The following is a 16,996-nucleotide window of genomic DNA, read 5'->3' as shown; positions in this document are numbered from 1 at the left end:
GGAGCTCTCTCTTCAGCTTCACTGCAGTGCCCATCTGCTCTAGGACAGTCAGATGTTTGCGATTAGGAAGAATTATCACAGCGCAGCTGAAAGCTAATTTGAACCCATTTGTCTTGATTTCTAGAAGAGAAAGATGGAGATCACTGAATGCCATATTCCTTGTGCAGCCCGACCTGCCTAAACAGAACACAAAGCTGCCTTGATTTTAACGTCCTCAGACAACCACCGAGGATTCCGTACGGAGAACAACTACTCGCACAGAAACACTACTTCTCAGCTCAATTTTGGAAACTACTCTCTGTAGATTTCGCAGCGGGATGTAAAACCCCATCAAGGACGTGCACTGCCCTGGTACGGGGTGCCAGGGCCCTGCCTCACACCTCACCCGCGCCCCCTCCCCTCAGCCTTGCCCCATCCCTCCCTCCGGCCGCGCCCCGGGCCCAGCACCCCCTGCCCCTTCAGCCGGCGGGGACGGGTTTGCCTGTGGTGACTATTTACACTCACGGCCCTGGGCCGCCGCAAGCGGGGTCGGGTGACGGTGAAACCACACGCCCAGTCTCCGCCGAGGTGCCCCGGGGCGGCGGCGGCTCCTCCCCGCCCTGAGCGGAGACGGGGCAGGGACGGTCCTCCCCACACACACACCTGCCCGCCGCCAGGCCCGGCCGCCCCTCAGCCAGGGATGGGGAGGACCCTACCGCGCCGCTTACGCACTCTGCGCCCGACACGCTAGCACCTACGGCATTTGCGCAACGGGAGCCCTCTCAGGTGCAGCGCCCGCGTCGACGACGTTACGGAGAATTCGTAAGAAACACTAACCTCTTTGAGGGCCTTTACGTAAGTGACGTTCCTAGGTGCAGGCTCGGCCGCTCCTAACCCACGTAGCTGCAAGAGCTCGCTGAGCTGCAGAGAGCCCTCTCCCCGGGCGGCGGGTGGGATTACGCAGTTTACGCAAAGGGTAGCGGCTCCAGGTAGGAAACCGGACGGGCCGAGCCGAGAAGCTCTACGTCAATTCCGTAAGGCGGCGCTGGCCTGCCGCGAGGAGGGAGGAAACGGACGGTTCCGCGCCGCTACGGAATTGGCGCGGCGGCCCGGCATCCCCCTACGCAGCTGGCGTAAGGCTCTCTCTCAGGTGCAGGGAGGGGGCGGGCTCACGTTGCCCGGCAGCCCCAGCCTATGGGGGCGCTGGGCGCTGTCACGTGCCGGAGCCCCGCTCGCCGCTGCGGAGCCGGAGGAGCTGGACGGGGCCACGGAGCCGGGACGGGGCCGGGGGGCTGCGCCGGGGCCGGCGGCGAGCGGGGTGAGGCGGGCGAGCGGCGGGGCCGGCGGCGGGGCGGCGGCGGGGCGGCAGACAGCCCTCCCTGCGCGCCCCTGAGGGGAGGCGGGCGCCGGGCACCGCTCCTCCCACTGCACCGGGCACTGCGGGCAGGAGGCAAGGGCAGGACACGGCGCGGGGGGCGGCGCGGGGGGATGGGAGGCGGTGCGTGAGGGGCGGGGGGGGGGGGCGCTGCTGCGCGCGCGGAGGGGCGCGGCGGCCGTTGGGGCGGGGGGGGGGGGGGGTGGTCTCCGCGCCCTGAGGGGCCGCCAGCCCGCGGGCGGAGGCGGAGATGAGGGGCTCGGCGCCGCGGTGCGCGCAGGCGGCCGCCCTTCCGCCGGCCGCGCGGCGCGTACCTGTCCGCGGGCGCGCAGGTGCCGGCGGGCGGGCTGGAGCTGCGGCCGGGTCCGGACGGTGCGGCCCCGCGGGGGTGGGGCGGGAACTGGCTGGGCGTTGCGGTGCGCGGGGGTCCCCGGCCGGGCAGGGCGAGCGGTCCCGTCCCTGACAGGCGCCATCGCCCGCCCGCGCCGCGGCCAGGTGCCGTGAGGGGGGCGGCGCGAGCCGCGGCTCGCCAGCAAAAGTTTGCTGCCGCTCGGGGGTTGCGCGCGTCGCGCTGTCCGCTCCGCCCGCCCGGCGCTGCGAGCGGCCGTGCTCGGGACCCCCTCAGCGGGCGCGGTGCTCGGGGCACCCGCCTGCCTCTGGTACCTCTGCAGGCCTGCTGGGTTTGAGGGAAGCGTCGTCAGCGTTTTGGGTCTTTGGTGTTTTGTGTTTTTCTTTTATTTTCTCTTTCATTCTGGACTTGTTTTGCACCGGGTTTTGTTAACCATTAACCCACTAATTTTTCTGGAAGTGAGAGCTTAAAAGGGATAACCGGGGAGTCATATGCAGGCTAGTGAGTAGAGTAAAACTTGAGTTTTGAATCAGAACGGAAATACACATTCTCTAGCTAAATGTCTTATTATTTATTCACGTGGCTCTGAAAATGGTGCCGTGTGATTTACAGAAAGTAAGACGAAAATGCCCTGCTCCAGAGAGCGTGCATTCCAAACATCTCATGCACCGAATACGGCAGTACAAAAAACTTGTAAAATGGGGGGGGTCCTAGAGGTGTCTGAATTTTTTGTTTTCTTTAGTTGTATACTATAGTTTGTTAACATTTTTTTAACAGTTTTATCATACTTTGTCCTGAAAATGTAGACATTCTAAGTGTGGTTGAAGTAAAGAAAGACTGCAGTGGGCATTGTTGTCAGGAACATAAGGTATTTCAAATCTCCAGTTCGGAAAAAAGTTTGCTCAACTTTAACTTAAATTAAAATAGCTGGGCTATTTGACTTAAATTAAAATAGCTGTGTGTTCTAGGGAGCGTTTGAAACCTGGCCTTCTAGGGTAAAGACAGAAAATGAAAATAATTTCCTTCATTCATGCAGAATAATTTAACATCCTTGGAAAGAATGGAGAAGGAAAGACTGTTTGCAAAACTTGGTCTTATTTTATTTTTAAAGATATGGTAACCATTTTTGAGACCCAAGGGAAGCAACTGTGGAGGCAAAGAGGGCCTAATGTTTGCAGCAAGTAAGGAAGGTGGAAAAGTGCTGTCTATACTTGGAGGGGAGACCCTAAAAACAAACTCTTGGAGCAGAGGGGAGGAAGGCCTGACAGTGTCTCTATTATAGAGGTTGTATTGCTGTATTCCTTTCTCTGTGCAGGGTGGTTGCTCGTAGTCTCTGAAAAGCAAAAGTGTTTTCCAAGAATTTAAATAGTCCACCTCTTAGATGGGCCATCAAAAACTTGTAGAAGATAAGTTATAGTTGTTTCCTGCCAGTGTAGAGAGGAGGAAGAAATCAGTGTCAGCAGACTGCGGCTGGCTGTAGCTTCTACTAAATTCCTGGTCATTTCTAGGAAGTTGGACTCGCTGCTGGAAGTTCTTGGCATGTGTCATTTTCTTCTCTCTGGAATTTTCCAATCTTTTTCTTCTGCTTCATGTTGGTGTAGAATGAAGGCAGAGGTGGGAAAAAGAGTGGGTAAGGGTTGCTAATAGTAAGGTTTTAATGTTTTCAGTTTTCTGTTTCTCAGAATCTTGTCATTAAAGGTACAAGTCTAGCGGTGCTTTGGCATTCCTAGCAGAATCATTAGTCCTTGCTGATTTTCTTATGCCCGCTTTTGTAAAGGGATTTTATTGCGTAGGCTGTTCATCCAAACTAATCATTATTATTGAACTACTGACAATATTGTCATCTCTCCACAAAGAAGATGTGATGAAGTGCCAGTTTTGCTCCTAGTAGTTTCCAGGCTAACCACAAGGCAGAAATCTAGGACTTAATTTCTTGGGGAACTGGAGGAAGGTTCTATCTAGAAAGACTTGTATGTTGGGGGCTGAGGGAAACCCCAGGTGATAACTGGTGTGAATGTTGCTGAAGAAGTGACTGAATCCAGCCTTGTGGTTTGTCCTAGAAGAAGGAATTTCAGATACGATTGATTTCACACCAAAGGTTTGGAAGCAAATGGAAAGATATCAGAAGATGGCAAAAGGCATGCCATGCCTAAACATTAGAGAAGTAGTTTAAACCCCGGTGGATACGCAGACTTTGGCAACCCTTGTTTCTGAGTTGTAAGCAGTTTTTTCCATGGATGTTCATTCAGTAACATGATGCATAAGGTTGCAGAGCTCTCTTCTTTTGAAGCCCCTCAGTTAGTGTTCCTCAAAGGCCTGTGGGTGGACTGAGATTTTTTTTGAACTGTGAAATCCTGTTTGGAAATAAGAAAAAAAAAAAAGTAGTGTAAGAAGCTGCTTCATGTTGTGAAAAACCTCACTGTAGAATCATAAAAGCTGCACTTTTTCCACGTTGCTTTGGAAGCAGCTGAACTTTGTAACTTGGCATGTAAATAAGGCTCTTTGAAGAGCAGGTCCATGGCTGGAAAGAGGGGAGAGGAAAATGCCCTGGCTGGTTAACAAGCTTAGGAGTGTGTGAAAAGCCACTGTGAGCATGCTCGTTGAAGTATCCGTTAAAACATACAAGAGAAGTTTGCAGAGTCTTGTCCTTAACTGTGGTGATATACATACACCTAGAAGTGGCCAACACATCTAAGTGTAAATATGAAACAGTAGAAAAGTGACAGTTTGTGTATTTCTGTAGACTGGGCTGGGTGAGGGAGAGTACTGGGAGCAGTTGAGAAGAGGAAGGTACCCTGGAATGTGTTGGTCATTTGAGGGAGACGCTAGGTGAGTGAGAATGCAGGGGTTCAATCTGCACCTCGCTAGGCTAACTTCCAGCTCTTGGTGAGTTAGGATTTATGATAAGTCTCGCCGTGCCAACGGAGGTCTTTAGCATAGCATTTTGATTTCTGTAACTTCGTATTGAGGTTGGGGGAGGGAGGACTTTTCTGTTCTAACAACAAACACATGAGGAGCACTTGGCTGATGTAGTGTCCTGGATTTGCTATAAACTGAGCAATATTGGCAAGTAAAGATTGCTTTACTGCTGTATATGCTGCAGTGATGAAATCAAAAGGAAAATTCCTGTTTAAATCAACATGAAGAACAGTTACAGATTTAAATGTCAGAAAAATGCAAGTCTCAAACATTTCTGTAGAAATTATAGTTTGAGTACCTTTTTTGTACTTGCAGTGTGATTTGACAGGTCGAAACTTTGTACTTCATGTTTAACGAAACAGAAGCGTAAGCTGCCCTACCTGAAAATACTTGCTTATTTTTTTTTATTAAAAGTGAGAATGGATACAAGCTGCAAGACCAGAGACGGTATTTTTTCAGTTGTACTTCTGCATTTCTTGGCACTTGTGTAGTTTTTCCTTCTTATGTCCAAGTCTTTCACTGAGCAATGGTGACAGAAAACATAGGTAGTGGCACATACACTGTGTCAACTCACAGTAGGATAGTGTTCCTGTTTAACTTTTTTGAAAACCTTAATTCATGTCCCTTGAAGAAAAAGCATGCATAGGAATTCTTACGAATTATATGGCTGAGTTAACATAAACTTCTTGCACTTCGGGTTTTTGGACTTTATTTTGCAGCTAAATTGCCTTATGTTTCTGGTCCTCTCACTCTAAACATCATGGAATAGAAGAGGACTGAGAGAATTCTTGGGCCCCACTCCATGTTGGTCTGTTGCCTTGTATTCATACTTCTGCTTCGCAATGCATATACTGACCTTTCTGTTCATTTTCTATGCAGTATAGGAATGTAGACAAGGTGCTGGTTATAGGAGAAACGTAAGGCAAAATTCAGGGTATGTAATTTGTTCTGCTGTTACTGAAAGGTATGTAAAGCCTGGTACTGAGCTGCTCTGTCCCTCCTTCTCTGCTGGCTAAACCCAAGAGCTCTGAGACTAATCCGTGCAGCTGAGTGATGCTCCTGTATTACTGGGCCACCTGCACATTTGCTCATTGGCTTCTCAAGTAGTAAAGGCCGTGGGTTATTAAAACCCATGGCCATGTTGTTTTACTTAATTGATTTTTCTATAACTATGCAAAACATTATAACTCTTTTGTAGTAAAGTATTTTCATAACATGCTGGTAAATTAAAGGTATAAATGGATGTTGACGGGGAATAATCTTGTGAAATCCGATTGCTAACTCATTTTAGGGGATCTTTTGGATTGTGGAAACTTCAGTGATCCTGCCGCATGGGTTGATTTAAACTAGTTCTCTTATGTTGTGGTTTGGCATAGTATTTAAGAGCCTCAAGATGCTACTTGTGATTGACATAACAAAATGTAAATTATATGCTGTTTCACTAGGCTCTAATTTATCTGTCGTAAGGTTTGTGTACCAATAGTACTAAGCTTTTCCTTCAGTAACATTTCTCTTTCATGTAATATCTACATAGGGGAATTAAATTACTCTTAATTGTATGCTTAAAAATAAAATAAAATTGGGGTGTGTCTGACTGTCACAGTAAATTAACTTTTGCTGTTTCTTTTTGTGGATTTACTTTAAATTGACTATCGAAAAATTAAATGTTTGACTATCTGGTTGGGAAGAACACTCTTACTAGTGGGTAATCATGAGATGTCATAGAATTTGCAGAAATCTTAGAAAACATAATCGATTAAGATTTTAGACCTTAAACTTTGATGTGGTGGGTGCTGAAGAAGTGAAACAATGATTGAAGCAGGTGTTGGCATTTGGCTTGGCAGTAAATGAACTCAATGGTGAGAAGGTGATGTTGCCTCTTAGAAATCACCCTGTAATAGGAGCAGAAAAGGGCAAGTTGATTTTTAGAGGCCTTTGCTTGTCTATTTCCTCCGATTCTTGGGGGGGAGACACTTTCATTAAACACATTTCTTGTTTGACTTGTAATACAGCCAATTTGAGTGTTAGCATAGTGTTTTAAGTATTAGGCCTTGAAGTGCTTTTGGTATTCTCTGAGACACAGGTGTGATGTTACATGTGGAAATGCTTCTCCAAAGCTATTGGCTTGAGTTAAGACCCTGAACAGAATCTTCCCCTAATCATATTTCTCAGCTGCCTGCCCTCCTGGAAAGCATAAACAGACTACAGGTGTGTGTGTGTGAAGCCCAGACGCACAAGCTCTTTGAAGCTGGTTTGAAAACAAGTGTTGCGTGTTTCTAGAAATGAGCTTTGGCAAAGCAATCACCATGCAGGCTGAGGAGACTTGAGGCTTGGGAGCAGGATCTTCTAGGGCACGCAATGCTGCTAAGTTCCCCCAGTGAGATTTTGGCACAAAATGGTTTATCCTAGTGCCAATGATGTATTTTAAAGGGGGTGGGTCCTGTAAGAGTGGATTGTGATAAATCATGGTTAATCTTGGAGGAGGCATAAAAAATTTCATTACTTGTTGCAGGGCATTGGGTGGCTCTGTTTTTTGTTATGGTGTAGCAGCCAAAGCAATGTTACTGTGAGCCTGTTTAACACTTTCTGTAAACATGATCTCTCTCTTGAATGTCCTTATATTTGCTCCTTAAAAAGAGTGTACAAAATTCAGCAAGGAAGCAAGCCAGCATGCTGCACCCCACTGAATTTAGTTGCCATTGTTGAAATAGGTGACAGTCTTAAAATTGCTGGCTGGTATATACCTGAATAAAAGTGTTTAACTTAAATGGTCTTTTTACAGCCTGCTTAGCAAAACATTAAATTGTTGCACTAAACATATCACCTGGAGACTGGGTGAAAGCCTATAGTTAAGATAGTATAAATCAGCCCATTTAAAAAACAGATTACAGTTTGTATTATAAAGAAAAAAAAAGGCATATGAGTTCTCTGTCCTATGGGAGCCAGCTGTCAGGAGGGAAGCTGTACTGTGTTTCTGTTATAGTATGTAGCATGATCATAAAGGGTCCAACGGTGTAACTTTGTGTAGATAAGATGAATGGGATTGGGTTGCGGATGTTTTTGTTAACCATAGAAACAAATAACATGTTATTGGTGGATCTGAAAGTGCTGACTAATATGTGTTAACATTTAATCAATTTTGGAGTTGAATTTAAATATCAGCTATTTATGTGGTGTTAATTACCCAGTCCTGGGCATGGCGAGGAACTGGTGAGAAGTGCAGCCTGGCTATGGTGCTTCTGCAGCTCTGAGCCGATGGGGAGTGGTGGCAGTCAGCACAACCTGCATGGCTGGTTTTTCCAGCTACGCTGTGAGGAAGCTGTGTGATATTCTGGTAGGTGTGTATCTGGTGCTGAATCTGGGTGAAGACCTCAATTTTCCAGTATGAAAGCAAGAAGAAAAATTAGTCATTTATTCCTATATTTTGATACTGCTGTGCTGAAGGGGCAGCTCTTTGCATATGGAAACTTGCTCTTTTTCTCTGGTTATGGGGTGCTGCAGTTTGCTCTCTGACCCTCTATGCGCTTAATGCTTTCCTGCTTTCCTTATCTACTTTGCTTGATTTCCATATGATAATATGACAATTTTTGAATATTTGCTTTAATGGAAAAGACTCTGGAATAGAAGGGGGAGCTGTAGATGTACAACGTGTGTCTTCAGGGATTGAAGTACCAGAGAATACATGCAGCCACTGGAAAGCTGAGGTATGATGGGATGAGTAGAGAACATGGAGCTCCAGGGAAGATAGTTGAAAGGAAGGGGTTGCGAGGAATCCATAAAGGACGATATGGAGGACTATAAAGTTCTTGTAGAGAAAATTGAGGACTGGAAGGTACCCATAAAAATCTGGGAAGTGTTTAGCCTGGTAAATCATATATTGCAGTAGCTGTGCACGCCAGAGCCAAGCCTGGACTGACCGTACAGTAGATCAGTAAGAGAAATTTCAGGTTGGATTGTACTTTACTATGGAGGTAGATTCTAGAAATCTGACTGGCTAATTTTTTTCTTTTTATATAGAGACATAAAAAGTGTGCCTAGGTGGGGTCTTCTGTTAATGTAAATTAGCAATACTTCAGATGAATGTTAGTTATGTAACTCTTCGCCCTGAAACAAAGAGGAAAAAAAAATGTGTATGGTCATAGATTCTTAGTGATTGTCATCTTTCAAGAGCTAAAAGTGTTTAGTAAGCAGCTATTCAACAACCTAGTGCTTCATGATCTCTTGATTTGATGTCTAGATAATTGGACTTAACAAATAGATGAGGGCTTCTTTGTTTACCCAGTCACGCTGTCCAAGTCTTTAATCATATAAGAGACTTTAATCGGTTTCTTTAAAGTCATCAGCTGTGCCATTTGGATGACCTTAAAGAGGGGTGGGTGCATCGCTGGGCTTCTGTAGACTTGAAATGTAGTGTTTCTTATGCATGGTAACTGGGGATGTTGTGTTGTGTGCGTCACAATCAAGCCCAGAGTAATTGTCAGCATTCCTTCTAAGCCTGGAAACTGGTAAAAAGCCTAGTGAGTAAACTCCTCAACACATGGCACAGAGCAACATGAAGGTCTGGTGATTAAACTGAAAGTATCGATGAGGGGACCATTTGGCACCTTTTCAGGTTCTGCCACTGATTTACTGCACAATTTCATTTCTTCATGTCTGAAGTTCCCCTATGAAGACCTGAAATGTTTCCCTCTGTTACAAAACCTGCTATTTTAAAACCAGTAATAAATGTACTCTGGTAAATATGGTGACAAGTGTTCTAGAAAAGCCAGGAGGAAAGGCAAATACTGGGACGGTGGGGGGGAGACCAAGCTGATAACTTCTTTGCTTCTGGTGGGTGAGGGTGAAATTGGTGACTGCCAAAAATATGAGCTCAGAGAAGTAGCTTGTTCTGCTCTAAGCCCACATCTGTACACACCTCCTCATTTCTACAGATGGCCAGGAGGCTGAAGAGAGAACACAGTAGACTAAATTTGTGTAAGAGAAAAGAATCATGACTCCCACCTTGGAGGCGAACAAGAACCTCCTGTAACTGGGGTATTTCTGACAATTTTAAAAATTTGGTTGAATTTTCAGTCTTAGCAAATTATGTGAAACCTGACACTGTTCACAGTTGCTAAATACTTTCTTTTATATTACTTTGTATTAAAAGATGGTTGGCTGGAACTGTACTCTTTATTCCTTCAAAACTAGTCTCCTAAGGAATAAATTTGATCTAGAAGTCTTCTTTGCATGCTTATACTTTAACAACTTATAAGATACTTTTCCACTTTAGATTTCATAGTACTTCACGTTTTAGAACAACTACTGTCTAAATAGTGAGGGTACTATTTGAATCAATCATGATAAAAGGCATAAAAATAAAACCAAAATATTTTCGTCTTTATGTTTCTTTTCTCCTAACATTAGTGTGGGAATAAGATTGTCTTTTGCGGGTTGATTATTTCCATACAGTCTGCTTTATCTTTTGGGGGAATTCAGGCATTTTCCTTTTGTTAGCCCATGAGGTAAAGGATATTGTTTAAAGCAGGTAGCTGGCAGTCAGCATTATGTAAGTAGCGAACTCTTGACCAAACATGTTTTTGTGGATGTGGCCTCATGGTAATAAACCAATAATAAGAGCAGTTTACAAAGTGTATCTTTGGCAGTTCTGTGATTAACCCCTGTTCTTTGCAGATGGGTTGAATACTGAATGTTCCTGAATTGTGACTGTATATATTGCTCCCTTCCACCCCAAACACTGAAGAACCTGAAACTGGAGACTTCCTGACCCTTTTAAAAACAAATGAGCAGTGTTGTTTAACTTCTTGCTATGGGTCAGGAGCCTGAGCTTCATGCCAAGTTTCAGTGTGAAACAAAGTAAGACTGCAGAGTTAAGAAAAAACTCTTGCAAAGAGCGCTTATATGGAACTACTGCTAAAGCTATGACTGTTGAGGCACTGTGACTTACTAAGGCAGATTAAGGCCTGCCTTAAACATTCTTCAATAAATTACAGTTCTTAGCTGAAAAACTTAGCAAATGCATAGGTGCAATATTTTATGTTCCTTAATATGGATTCTGCATTAGTGTTAAAATAACCGCATGTTACAAATGGATCTGCTCTTTTCTGTGTAGTTGGGTAGTAACATACCTCTGTTTTGCTTCCTGTTGAGATGCTTCCAAGTGTGCTTTTAGTAACGCAACATAAGCGTAGTGTCATTGTCATAACAGCATTCCAGCCTCGGTGAGAAGTTGCAGCAGCACCATACAAAGATGCAGTTGGTCTCTCCCTTACAGGATGATGTCGGTAATCCTTCCAGCACCACGTGTACAAAACTTTCTGTGATGGCTGTGTTGAGTTCCATGAAATTTTGGAGGGGAACAAGTGTACTGAAAGAATGTTAAGGGTAAAGAGGATTCGGAAGAGTTTGCAGAGAATCAGGCAAATTAGTTGAGCTAAGCTGATTGGAATAAATGAGTTGCCCAGTGAGGTAAGAGTCCAGATGAAACTGTCAAATGTTCCTTCAGTATTTGGAGTATCCATTTACTGATGCTTCTGCAGTTACTGCAGGGTTTGCATATCATTGTACTGGTGCTTCTGTAGTTGCTGTAGAAACTGTTGGCTCAGGCTGTCTCCTTGCAGTTCTCCTTCAGAGGAAGGACTGCTCGACAAGACCTTGTCTGGGCATGGGACTCGGTGGTACGTTTATTGTTTTCTTTCACACTATGATCTGTAATCTTTATTTTAATATAAATCGCTTGGCTAGCTTCTTTTCTTTTGCATGTAAATGTTTGATCTGTGTGTGGTACTTGCAGTAAAGGAGTTCTCTTGTGCCAGAAGAACAAAGACCTGCTTTCTGTTTGCAGTGGGCTCTACTGATTTGCAGTAGTTGTGTGGTTTTACTGCCAGTTTTAGCAGGTGCACCTTGTCTCAATGAGTTCTCTTTGCCCTCATCACACAGTACAGTAGCAAGCCTCATGCACAGAATGTAGAAGTTTGAATTTTGGCTGAGAGCTGAGGAGTACAGGGATTTGCTGTACTTGCCCTCTCTTCCCTTTTCCTTGCGCTGTTTCCATTATTTGTGCTCCTCTCATGTTGCAGTTGGACTAGATGATCGTCATAGGTCCCTTCCAACTGAAAACATTCTAACAAAGTTTGGAATATCTCCTGAAAAGATTTTTTTGTGTGCATGTGTAGCATTTGTGTTGATAGATTAGATAGTAGTTCGATAATACACATGCACCAAATATAGTCTTAAGTTTTCTTCATACTTCAGAATGTTGGAACAGATCAGAAAACTTGACAGTCTTTATACTGTGAAAGGACTCTGTACTGTTCATACGTAGAAGTGTGCAGAGAGAAGGTTGTTGGTGTGGAAAAGATTGAAAAATGGGTTTTGGCCACTCTTGTTGAGAAAGAAAAATATCGTCGAAGTTTGTCACGAGGCTGCAAAAACTTGCTGTTCTCTTCCTTCCACGTAAAGAATGGGGAGGTTGGAGGGAGGGGGAGAGCAGGCAAAACTCATGCAGGGTTGGTTGGTGGGGCCTTCTGTGCTCTTCTTCCACATTGCAGTGCTTCCAGGCTGCTGTAGCGCAAAACTGGGTTTCCTCTCGCCAGTCTTTCTGTAGCAGTTGAGCACTGCAGCACAAGAACAGTTTGCAGGTATTCCAGCACAGAAGTGATTAAACAGGCTAGCTGTTAAGACTAATATGGGGGGAAGGAGAAGAGCCGGTAGCTTTTAGACCCCTCTGTGTTTCCTGTATAGGAGACAAAATTGCTTGGCTGGAGATCCAAATATCCAGAATGCATGAAGCCCAAGGGAAGCAGTGCATGTTTGTTACATGTGTGCATTTGCTTTTCTTTTGTTTGTTTCTTAGGAGCCTAAGAGAAGATGGGGTTAGAAGGAGGAAAAAGTAGCACCAATAGGGATGAGAAGTGGCCTTTTGGCAGAGTTGGGCTTGTTGGTAGGGATCATCATATTGAAGTACACACTCTGTAGTCTTCTTGTCGACAGATGTAGGATCAATGTGGCCATCCTGAATGAACTCACAGGAGTTATAAACTGCTATTAGATGGCTGGAGCTTAGTGTGGAGAAGATTGAAGTGGTACTGTTTGAGGTGTGAGATTTGGGTACAGTAGGGGAAGTGATGACATGGTCACTCCTGGTCATCTAGGAGTTGCCAATTCTTTTTCTGATCTGTAAGAGAGATGTTGTTAGACCCTCCATCCTTTTTGTTTGTTTTGGCATGTTTTAGATGGGTATCTAATATGTAGTGTGAAGGCTGGTTTTTTTGATTGTTTTTTTTTGTCAGGTTTTTTTGAGAGAGAGAAGAATGAACTCCCTTATCCCTCATAGTCTGCTCCTATGCCATGTAGAGCTTTAGAAATGCCAAGTGGTGAAGACAACTGCCTTTTTTTTTTCTTCAAAACCAAACGATATGCTAGAGTTTGGTGTCCAGTGTGAGATGCTTGATGCTGAGGAGTGGGCTGCTTTATAAAGTGGGGCTGCAAAGCTTCCCCTAATCTTGTAGAATGGCTCAGGTCCCTTGCTAGTGTCCTGAAATGTTCTTATTTTTCTGGCTCCTGTTCTTTCTGAGAACAGACTATGTGTTTCCTGCTGCCTAACAGAAGAGGGACTCCATTGTCCTCTTTTGAAAAAGACACAGAAGGTTCCCGAGTCCACGTCAGTTTGACTTTCAGAAGAGTGGAATGCTCAAAAAATTTGATGCCTGAAAATAGGACACCTTCTGAATTAGATTCCTGAGTTTAATCACATGATATTCAGATATTGAATTGCTAATTTGAATCTCATGAATCTACAGGTAATTGTTGTCAAGCATTTACTGTGACAGTTTGCTAGGCTGGCCTGTGAAGGATGGCTGTGGCCCAGTGAGGGAGAGATTGAATAGCAAAAGCAGCCAGCAATGCAGTGTCTGTTCAAATTAAACTAAAGAACCTAAGTAAAGCGTGGAAAGCTAAAAGTAGGGAAGAGAGCATGCTCCATGCTTGGTGTGTATAGTAAATGAAAAACTATGGAAAAGAAAGGAAACACTTTTCTGAGTCCTACCACTGATTTACTATGGCATTGGGCAAGTCACTTAAGTCATTGGGCAGTCTGGTCTCTGCTAAATGCAAACAGCATGACGTTTACACCTATTACAGCAATTGGAGAAGTAATATTTATGAAGTGTTGTGAAATTCTTGTGTGTGTAGCTGAGGTCTGATATTTTTTTGCTAATAAAAGCACGTTGGGGCTTGATACTGCAATCAAAATGGAAGAGACGGAGTAATGTTTCTTAGTGTCTGCTGTTAAGTCCAGCCTAAAGATTGCTATCTCCCACAGGTTAGCAATGGAAGGTTGGGTAGTACTGTCTGTTTACCGGTAGATGGAGAAGTAGTTTCCCAGATTTCTTTGGTTTGTAACCTCTGAGCTGTTTCATTCAATTTGCTGTTCATGGATGCAAAAAACCTTAGTCTCTTGATTGGCTGCAGAGACAGTGCTAGTGAACTTCCAGGGATTGCTAGTTGCTTCTACAAAAGTTTGGTGACACCTGCATATTTCGGTGAGTATCTAGTTGCAGTATTTAAGAATTGGATCAGAGAGTCGAGAAATGTGATATGTTCTCCCCGTGGTAAATGGGAAAAAAGTACCACAACCACTTTGAATTAATACAGTTATGTAAGTAGTGTTATTCAGCAAACTACGCTTATTCTCCAATGGAGATAACTTTGATTACTCTATTAGCTTTTAATTTTCATGGCAATATTCCAAGAGGAAAAAACACTACTTAAGTTTTGTTCTTAGCACAGAGAGAAATGGAATGTCTCTGTCACTTGTCTGAAACCATGTGTTGAAAGGCATGATGTTTTTTCCTAACAGTTTTGCAGAGTAATAGGACAGAATATGATTTGGATTACAGAAGACACATGCTGGGTCAGTTTAAAGTCTGCCAAGTTCTAATTTGCAATTTCTAGAAGACTTAGAACAGAAACATCTGAGTGCCTGCAGAAATCATCATTCTAAATTTAACTTGTGGATTTTGTCTCGGTAAAGCATGAAACAGTCTGGTAGTATTTGTCCACTGAATTGCAGGGACAGTCTTTTCTTGTGTTGAGAGTTCTGCACTGGTGGTTCTGGCATTATTTTCCTGGTCCTGCAGTATATGAGTTCTAAATGCTTTAGAGCAAAATGCTAAGTGAAAAAGTGTGAGCTAGGTTTGATTACTTCTTTTTGAGAGAAGCAAAAAGCCTTTGGAAGAATGTTCTTTCACCTTGCCATTATTTTCTTTAATGTATTTCTGCAGTTAACTAACGAACTAACTTTTAAAAACAGTTCTTATTGGCCTCTGAATGCTCTGTTGCAGTAAGTGTAGGAGTTTCCAAGTATCCTGAGAAGGCCCAATACAGAGACTTTTGTTTCCACAGTAGAGGAGCCATGCAAAATGAATAGAAGAAGTCATAAAACAGCAGAAGCAAGTTCTCTTTCAGTGCACAAAGCAACTCATCTATGTACTTCAAAAAAAAAAAAAGGGATTTTTCTCATTAACACAAAAGTTTCAATTTTTAGAGTTGAATTTTGTTAGAACTGTGGAATGAGCTAGATTGATGACACTATAATCTGACATTCTTTTGTCACTAAAAGTATAGTTTTAAACTGTAAAAACCAAGCAGGTTTCTTGTGTTGTCAAGAGCAGAGTTCAATGTTCATGTCCCTTTGGTTCTTGTTCTCCTTGCTGTGGTATCCTGTAATAATGATGGTGGTGTGACATAGACACAGATTTACATAGGTGGCTAAGCAGGCAGTAAAAACATGAAGACTCTAATCTAGCTTCCTCATAACTTTTCACTGAGAGATGAAAGGTTTTATATTCTATTGCCCAGCTTAGGAGAATACTGTCAATTTGTATAGGAGTTGGTTTTTAATTCTGGTTTTGATCTTGCCCTCTGCATCTTGAACTGTGCACTCCCTACCCTGACAGGTTGTGGCTTTCCAAGTGCACCTTCTTTTGAAAAATAAAATAAAATAAATCCCATCAATGTTGCTTTTAGGAACAGCAGGTTTCCTCTTATCGGGGGAACTGAAGTGGCTAGACACAAAATGCAGTTTATGGCCCAAAATAAACCAACTTAGATTGTTTTTCTTTATTGTTTCCCCTGATAGTAATTTTAAGTGTTACTTTTAGCAACTATAGTGTATGAAGTGAGCTTTGGGGGGAAAGTGAGATTTTTGTTGTTGTAAATCGATCTCCCTGCAAAGCTGAGAGCATTTTGAATGCTGCTATTGATTGCACAGTCTGTTTGCTTCCCTCAGAGAAAAACAGGTATGCACCCCCTTTTACTTTGGAGTTGCAGCAGCTTGCTATCACACGCTTCTGTTTCCTAACCTGGATGTCATGTTATTAACCTCAACAAATTCACTAAAAAGCAGGTTCTTGTGACCTGTGGCAAGCATGTTGCCTCCAGGACACTGGCGTTGGTCATAGGCTTACATTTTGCTCTTCAGAGATGTGTTGCTTAATGTTGACATGGAGAACAAGGTATGGTGTTGATTACTTGATCTAATGAAAACAGTGATGAATGGCAAAGACTAAGGAAGCCTTCTGTAAACAAATGAAGAACTAAAGGTGTCTTTCATGCTGTTGTGAGTAAAGTGGCACATTAGAGATGACATTGTTGTCTATGAAGGGAGATTAATCTAATTCATAGCCCTATATGAAATTTAAAGAAAAGAGACCAAACCAACAGAGCAGTGTCCATGTTCTTAAAATGACACCCCAGAGGGATTGGCAGATTTATGCTGACAGTTTCTTTTTTCCCCCAGATTTTATTATTTGAAATACAAATATTAAAAAAAGATTGAATGTAACTTCGCAAGTTCAAGATAAATTACTTACACAGTTGTGTTCTCCAAAGACATTGGAGGATATAGTGCTACAGACACCTGAACATAATTTTGCTAACTTTTTTTATTTCGGTATCATGTTAAAAATAAGCAAACAAAATCGGCTGTGTAATTCATTACACATCTCAGGAAGTTCCTAAGGATGAGACTGACAGAACTACACTGAGAAATTAATTTTGCAACCTAGCTTGTGGTCTTCAAACTGAACATTGCCACCACTGATGGTCCTTGCTAAATTTGTCTTTTTTTCCTTTTACATAGCTGTACTGTACTGTGCTAACTGGAGGGAAGAATAATAGATGAGTTTTGCAGCTGAAGTTGGCAGATCTGACAGCACATACATGCAGGGTAGATCTGCTGAGGCAAGAAGATGCTGGATTAAGCCAATTTAAAATATTTTTAGACCTTTACAGTTTTCCAGGGAAATAGGATTTTTTTATATATATTAGTTTTGTAAATCTCCAAATCTGTTTGTGGCTTTTTTCTTCCTCTT

At 43.4% G+C, this 16,996-nt stretch overlaps 1 protein-coding gene across 1 annotated transcript in view; it reads left to right on the top strand.

The window, feature by feature from the left end:
- The first annotated feature begins 1,286 nt into the window (after positions 1 to 1,286).
- Positions 1,287 to 16,996, top strand: part of STRBP (spermatid perinuclear RNA binding protein) — a 57,474-nt gene continuing 41,764 nt past the window's right edge. The window contains exon 1 of the mRNA XM_059828677.1: positions 1,287 to 1,297. The gene's annotated coding sequence lies outside the window, so the exon portion shown is untranslated. The remainder of the gene's footprint in view (positions 1,298 to 16,996) is intronic.

The sequence above is a fragment of the Gavia stellata genome, chromosome 24 (assembly GCF_030936135.1).
Source record: "Gavia stellata isolate bGavSte3 chromosome 24, bGavSte3.hap2, whole genome shotgun sequence".
Lineage (NCBI taxonomy): Eukaryota > Metazoa > Chordata > Aves > Gaviiformes > Gaviidae > Gavia > Gavia stellata.
Note: the sequence above shows the minus strand (reverse complement) of the source record. Positions and strands in the feature narration are given on the sequence as shown.